This window comes from Emys orbicularis, chromosome 9 (assembly GCF_028017835.1).
Source record: "Emys orbicularis isolate rEmyOrb1 chromosome 9, rEmyOrb1.hap1, whole genome shotgun sequence".
Lineage (NCBI taxonomy): Eukaryota > Metazoa > Chordata > Testudines > Emydidae > Emys > Emys orbicularis.
Window position 1 is genome coordinate 64,316,113 of NC_088691.1, and position 7,827 is coordinate 64,323,939.

Below are 7,827 nucleotides of genomic sequence, written 5' to 3' on the forward strand. Positions count from 1 at the left end.
GGGCCGGACGCACCTACCTACAGTACTTAAACCAATGTACGACGCACTATCAGCTTCCCCCGGAGGGAAGGGGTGCGGCTATCAAACCCCAGGAGCGGGGCCTAGTAGGAACTATAGTTCGTTGGTGAAGCATGCTGGGACATGTAGTCTTTGCACCATGAATCGAGAACAGCAGCATAGGTCCGGTGCGTCGCGGTGCATGCTGGGAACTGTAGTTTCCATAAGGGAGGGAAACGAGGAGTTGTCATGGCCGCCGCTGCCTGCCTGATAAGGATTAGGGTCTCCCTTCATCATCCCTGCTACAGAAGCGGTGGCCTGTTTGTTCACATAGTGAGCACGACCCTCTGCCCCACCCCAGCGCAGAGCCCTGCACTGATGCTCCCCAGAGCCCCTGGCACTGGAGATAGGCTGGGGCATGCCTATGGCAGGCAGGACGTGCCCGTGTGTTCCCACAGGCCTGGGGTTGGCAGCTTTCTAATCAGGTAAAACTGAACACCTTACCTCCATCTCTTCTCAGAGGCCCCGCCCCCGCTCTCTACATTCTCCCTTCTTTAGTGGCTCGCTGTCCTCCACTCTCACTGGGCTGGGGCAGGGGGTTGAGGTGTGGGAGTCGGTGAGGGCTCCAACTGAGGGTACAGGCTCCAGGGTGGGGCCAAAAATGAGGGGTTCTGGGTATGAGAGGAGGCTCTGAGCTGGGGCAGGGAGTTGGGATGTGGGAGGGGAGGGGGTGCAGGCTCGGAGGGGGGGACTGGGGATGAGAGGTTTGGGGTGCAGGAGAGGGCTCCAGGCTGGGGAGTGGGGCCTAGAGATTCAGAGTGTGGGAGGGGGCTGCAGGTTGAGGCAGGGGGTTGGAGCATAGGAAGGGGTGAGGGCTCTAGGCTGGGGGGTACAAGCTCTACGGTGGGGCTAGGGATGAGGTGTTTGGGGTGCAGGAGGGGGCACCAGGCGGGGGGTGGGGCAGAGGGATTCAGAGTGTGGGAGGGGGCTGCAGGTTGAGGCAGGGGGTTGGGGTGCAGGAGGGGGTATGAGTTCTGGGCTGGGGATGAGAGGTTTGAGGTGCAGGAGGGGGTTCCAGGTTTGGGGGGCTCAGGGCTAGGGCAGGGGGTTGGAGCGCAGGCTTGCCTCGGGCAGCTCCTGATCAGCGAGGTTAAGGCAGGCTCCCTGCCTGTCCTGGCCCCGCAAGCGGCCAGCAGGTCCGGCTCCAAAGCGGGGGGGGACCAGGACACTCCATGTGCTGCTCTCCCCCAGAGGCACCCCCCCTTCCCGGCCAATGGGAATGGCTAGGAACCGGACCTGCTCACCGCTTCTAGGGTGCAACGCAGAGCCAGGACAGGTACGGACTTGCCTGCCTTAGACCCACAGCACCGCCGACCAGACTTTTAACAGCCCAGTCTGCAGTGCTGAGCGGAACCACCAGGGTCCCTTTTCAACTGGGCATTGCAGTCGAAAACCGGACACCTGGCAACCCTACACAGGCCATGGTGCCTCAGGCTGCCCCCAGAGCCAAGGTCATGCAAGTTCCCTCACCTTTGCCCCTTGTTGAGGTGCCTCTGAGACCTTGTCCACCCACTTCCCCAAGAACTTAGTTTGGGTCCAGTCTCATCACTCAGGTTCCTCTATTTAGCAGACAGCATAGCAATGCTGAGTTGATCAGACTCAAACACGAGGGGTGGGCAAACTACAGCCCGCAGGCCACATCCGGCCCGTGGGACCATCCTGCCCAGCCCTTGAGCTCCAGGCCGGGGAGGCTAGCCCCCGGCTCCTTCCCTGCTGTTCCCCGTCCCCCGCAGCCTCAGCTCGCCGTGCCACCAGTGTTCTGGGTGGCAGGGCTGTGAGAGACGCCAGCCTGCCCCGGTGCTCTAGACTGTGCAGTGGCGTGACTGGCTCTGGCCGGGCAGCGCGGCTGCCAGCCCTGGTGCTCTGAGTGGCATGGTAAGGGGGTGGGAAGCGGGGGGGTTGGATAAGGGGCAGGGGGTCATGGGACAGGGAGCGGGGGTGGTGGTGGTGGATAGGCATGGGAGTCCCGGGGGGCCTGTCGGGGACAGGGGTGTGGATAGGGGTCGGGGCAGTCAGGGGACAGGGGGGATTGGATAGGGGGTGGGGTCCCGGGGGAGCAGTTAGGGGCAGGCAGTCCTGGGAGGGGGTAGTCAGGGGACAAGGAGCAGGGGGCTTGGATGGGTCGGAGGTTCTGAGGGGGGCAGGAAGTGGGAGGGGGCTGATAGGGGAGGCACAGCCTTCCCTACCCACCCCTCCATACAGTTTCGGAACCCCGATGTGGCCCTCAGGCCAAAAAGTTTGCCCACCCCGATATAGGGCATAACACACACTCAAAGTCACACAGCAAATCTCTTCCTTTATAACATTACATTCCATTTGTTTCACTTTGATCACTTTGTAGGAACCAATCTCAGTACACAATGCGCTGTCCCTGCATATCTTGTATCTCATCTTATGTTCCAGGCTTATTTTATCCATTGTTATCTTGTCTACTATAAATGGTTCCCAGAGTGTTCACCCCATCTTAGCTAGTACAAATATTATGTTTCCAGCCTGCTGATCCATTTATCTCCCTTATCCTGTCTCCCAAGAAATGGGGCCTCATCCAGGTCCACTTACTCATCTCAAGCCAGGCCTACACCTGTGAACTGACGCCACTATGAATGAGGCTCAGAATAGCAATGCCATGCTAGCCCTCTCATTGTGCCTCCATTCACAACCCCGAGAGGGTAGATGGGTCTCTTTGCCCATGCAGTTTTTTGCTTCTCCAGTGAGAGACTGTTAACGCGAGCTAATTGTGATGGCGTTTTATGTGCTGTAAGGAACTGTCCACTTACACTGCACTGAAAGGCTTTCAACCCATTTCACGAAAGTCTTGCTTAGATACTTCAATATTCATGTACTTCAAATTGCTACAGACCTGGGCCAAATTCAAATTAGCAACCAAAATGCAAAAGGTTGTTGTGTTATCTTGTGGCTTAATACTATGCCCATGGCAAACCAGAACAAAATTAAATAGAAACGGTACAATCAATGTCAGATTTCTACTCAAACACAACACCACTGTGTGATAAACCATCACTATTCATTTCCACTCGCACTGTTGCCAGAGGACTTACAACCCTGTCTCTAGTAAATTACAAAGATCATTTGAGTCTAGCAATGAAGGAAATAATTACAAGACTGACAATTTTTATCTCTAATTTCACAATTATTTCTATTATTGATACAGCTCAAATACCCAAATCAGGATTGGAATCCCATTGTGCTGGACACTGTACAAACACAGAAGAAAAACAGTACCTGCTTTAGAGCATTTACAGTCTGAAAGCCACAAGAATGCCTGGGAGCATGTCGAGGCTGGGTTGGTAGGCTGGCTTTTCCCCAGTCTGCTTTTTACCCAAAAATAAGAGAAATCAAAACAGTCTTGTGTTTTTACTAGTTAGGATATACAGTAACTCCTCACTTAATGTTGTCCCGGTTAACGTAATTTCGTTGCTGATCAGTTAGGGAACAAGCTCGTTTAAAGTTGTGCAATGCTTCCTTATAACGTAGTTTGGCAGCTGCCTGCTTTGTCCACCGCTTGCAGGATTCTCTGGAAGAGCAGCCCCTCCTTGTGGGGATTAGAACGGGGGGGGGGGAGGAAGAGGGGCAGCAGTCCCCCCATCAGCTCCCCTAAATTCCCTGTAAGGTATATGGCTCGGCAGCTGCCCAGCAGCAGTTCAGCTGTCCCTCCCCCCACTGCCGTGCTGCTCCTGCCCTGCCCTCTGCCTTGGAGCTGCTCCCCGGAGCTTCCTGCAGGAGGGGGGGAGAGGGGTTCTGATATCAGGATGTCCCCCTGCTCCTGCCTCCCACTCCATACCCCCTCTCCACAAAGCAGGGGGAGGGGGACAGGGTTCAGGGACAGAAAGGAGGGAGCTAGGGGGAAGCTGTTGCTTCCTGTCTGAACAGGCTGATCTGTTTAAAAGGGCAACATACTTGAAGTGGGCTCAGCGTACTTAAAGGGGCAATGCACATCTCTCTCTCTCACTCATGCATGCACCCCCCAGCACTTTGGAAAGTCAGCACCTGTGCAGCCGTGCATGTGCTGTCAGGAGGAGGAAGTGGTGCGCTCCAGCTGCATAGCATGGGCTCATCATCATGTTCAGTTTTTTCAGGGAAGTGTTTGCAGCTACTGCTCTGCATCTATTGTGTTTCCTGCCTCAGTCCATGCTGCCTTGTAGAGTGTGAGGCTACATTAACAACAGCATATTAACCCTTGAGGGCTCAGCCAAGTGCTAGTTCATCATTCAGCAGCAAGGCATTCCCTGGGAAATATTCCACCCTCTTACTCCACCACCTCAACCAAGCTTCACAATCATTAATTGCTGTGTACTATATTAAACTGTTTGTTTAAAATTGTTTAAAACTTATACTGTATATGTATATAATGTCTTTTGACTGGCAAAAAACATTTCCCTGGAACTTAACACCCCCCACATTTACATTAATTCTTATAGGGAAATTGGATTCACTTAACATCGTTTCACATAAAGTCACATTTTTCAGGAACATAACTACAGCATTAAGTGAGGAGTTACTGTAATCCTGATGAAAGAGAAAACAAGCATGGGCAGGAGCATAAAAAGTCAGTGTTGCCATCCTGTATATTTGGTGTTTCTTAAACACCAAGCTCCTGGAGGCATGTGATGATGGGAATCTCAGCTTTCATTAAAAAACACTGTTTCTAGACCTCATAGTTGAGACACATGCTTGAAAACATGACCTGAGTGTTCTGTCACAAGTCCACTCAAGCACCGTCTCTTGGCCATTCACCAGACTGTTGTGAAGGAATCCAGCCTCTGGAGTTTGAACAGAGCCCAGGCACTGATCCCAGCTTGGGGGGCCCTAGGCATGCTCTCAGAGTGCAGATCCTCTGCCTAGCATCCCAGCTTGAGATCTTAGCCCATGCAGTCCCTCTGCCAAATCCTCGGAACCAGTGCTAACTCCTCAGACTCCCCACTTAGCATCAACACCCCCCCTCCCAGAGCTTCAGCTGAAGGTGTGAGCTCTCTGGTTTACCTCTTCAAGGGCCCACATAAGGTGTAGCACATAACCCACATAAATGTTGCACAGGACTTGCATACAACATTTCTCTTTAATAGCATGAGAAATACACAGACCTATACAAAATAATAAACCACTCATTTTCCTACCTCGGTTTCCTCACTGCTCCTCAGCATTCTTGGGACTGGGGTCAGAGTCCTTGGTTAAGCCGCAAGTCCGCTCCAGTGTATGGCCTGTGTCCTGAAACATGGAGCCGTCTCTCCTCAGCTTGCCTTCCATTACGGTGGCTGTCAATCCCCTTCCCTTCCTGTCTGCATGGCTCCTCTCTATCTCTCCCTCACCCCCACCCCTAAGCCCTCCCCCCCAGTCCTTTTTATAACCTTCTTAATCACTTGTCGCTTTGGCCTGCTTGGTAACTTTCCACTGCTCCAAACCCCATCCCCTGTTGAGGGAAGTGGGAGAGAACTGGTTTCCCAACTCTCACACCCTCCTTAGCATAACCATTGTGGTTAGAGTTGTCAAGTTGTCATGACCCATTATTGTCCCTGCTCTGGCAGAGATCTGACAACCCTGTCAGCTCATAGTAGGTACACATAGAGGGGTATTACTGATACAGCAATTTTCATAGTAGTATAATGTCAGACAGAATTCATAAGTTGTACATACTTTCCCTGAATCACCACATGTACCCTAATCTCTCAGAAACTAAAAGGCCAATAAAAAACCCAGGTCCATTCACAATTTTGGGGACCTGACATTTAAACACTTCAGTGTTTGTAATACTATAGGTCATGGGAGCAGAAGGAGAGATTGAAGGAAGAGAGCTAGCAGAAAAATCAGTGTTGGAGAAAGAAGAGGAGTGTGCTAAGAAACCTGGCGGGACGGGGTAGAGGGGAAGACCTATTGGATTTTTTTCTTTGGGGAAACTTAAGATCCTGCACAGAGAGGGAAGAGGGCTTAAAGAGGGAGTCAGAGGCAGCTGGTGGTTGTTGGGTTCCTCAACCCCCGCCCTTCGGGGAAAGTCTAGACACAATTCCCCCAACCACCACCACAACTTATGCAGTCAGGTTTCCTGCAAGTGGGGATATGGCAGGGGTCACCACACTTGTAGTACAATGGATAAGCCTCACCCTGGGAAAACCACCTTGTAATCATAGTCTCTCCCCTGCCAGGTGAGTGAATGAGTATAGGATTCCATGGAATACTCCTGGGGGGATTCTGTACCAAAAAAATTAAAAATTCTGCACCCAATATTTTAAAATTCTGCATATTTTGTCAAAATAAACACAAAATAATCATGCCAGTTCCAATTATTTTGGTAATTATTTCAAAATACCTGCCAGCAAGTATGTCTGTAGCAATACAGAGAACAAAATGATTCAGGAAATATTTGACAAATAGATTAGTTACTAGGCATATTAATACAGAACTTAGAGTAATAATTCATTTAAACAACAATACAGAAGTATATTTCCTGCACATCTCAGAAGCAGTGCAAGGGGTAGGGGTAACGGAGCAGCTGAAAGAGAGGGAAGTAATTGCTGGGAAGGGGTCTGGGTGTGAACTTGGACAGTTGTTGGGTGTGGGAGGGAGAACTATGGAACAGGGTTTTTTGGGGCAGGGAGAGATTGTTAGGGAGTTAGAGAACCTCACCCCCATGCAGACCCCTAGCCTTTTCCATTTAATCAGGCACATCTGTCCCTGCACCCTCCCCATGTTTCCCTACACCTGCACTCCCATTCAGCAACAAAGTCAATACAGAAATAATATGCATAACTGCTTGCTTATTTGTTACAGGATGTTTGTCTCATTAAAAATGCACAAAAATGCATTGACATGGCAGTATCAAGTTGGCATTCCATAGCATTTTAAATGAAGCAAAAAACAGATTAACTGCATGATATGAATCTGTCTGAGTTTTCTGGTCAGCTTACGTTTTCTTAAATACTTGATGGCACACCTGATCTTCACACATTAAATCCTACAGCAGTAAAACAATTGGTAAGTATATAGTGTTATAAGCTACATTTCCTATATTTAGCTGCTTCCCATAAAAAAAAACCCACACTGAAAGACCAGCTGAGCGACCACATTAAAAAAGGGTTTTGCTTCCTGCAGGTTTCAGTCATTAGATTTTGACACTTGCATTAAACTTTAAAAAGTAATGTATGAAAATATAAATGCATTACAATTTCTCTATAGTGGTGGAATTTTGCACACTTTATTATTAAAACATCCTATTATTGATTAGATGCACTGAAGTAACAAGGGAATTACAAAAAGAGGGTATAACTAAAAACAGTAGTTAGTAAGAAACAACTACAATAGTATCAGAGTGGTAGCCGTGTTAGTCTGGATCTGTAAAAAGTGACAAAGAGTCCTGTGGCATCTTATAGACTAACAGACATATTGGAGCATAAGCTTTCGTGGGTGAATACCCACTTCGTATTCACCCACAAAAGCTTATGCTCCAATATGTCTGTTAGGGTATGTCTACACTACGAAATTAGGTCGAATTTATAGAAATCGGTTTTATACAGTCGATTGTGTGTGTCACCACATAAAATGCTCTAAGTGCATTAAGTCGGCGGACCGCGTCCACAGTACCGAGGCTAGCGTTGACTTCCGGAGCGTTGCACTGTGGGTAGCTATCCCACAGTTCCCGCAGTCTCCGCCGCCCATTGGAATTCTGGGTTGAGATCCCAATGCCTGCTGATGCAAAACAGTGTCGCGGGGGGTTCTGGGTACATGTCGTCAGGCCCCTCCCCCTCTGTCAGAGCAACA

General features: G+C 49.9%; 1 non-coding gene across 1 annotated transcript; it reads right to left on the reverse strand.

The window, feature by feature from the left end:
• Positions 1–6,055: 6,055 nt before the first annotated feature.
• On the reverse strand, positions 6,056–6,223 carry LOC135884177 (U1 spliceosomal RNA). The gene has a single exon (XR_010561672.1). It is a non-coding gene; the product is annotated as a U1 spliceosomal RNA (small nuclear RNA).
• Between the last annotated feature and the right edge of the window lie 1,604 nt (positions 6,224–7,827).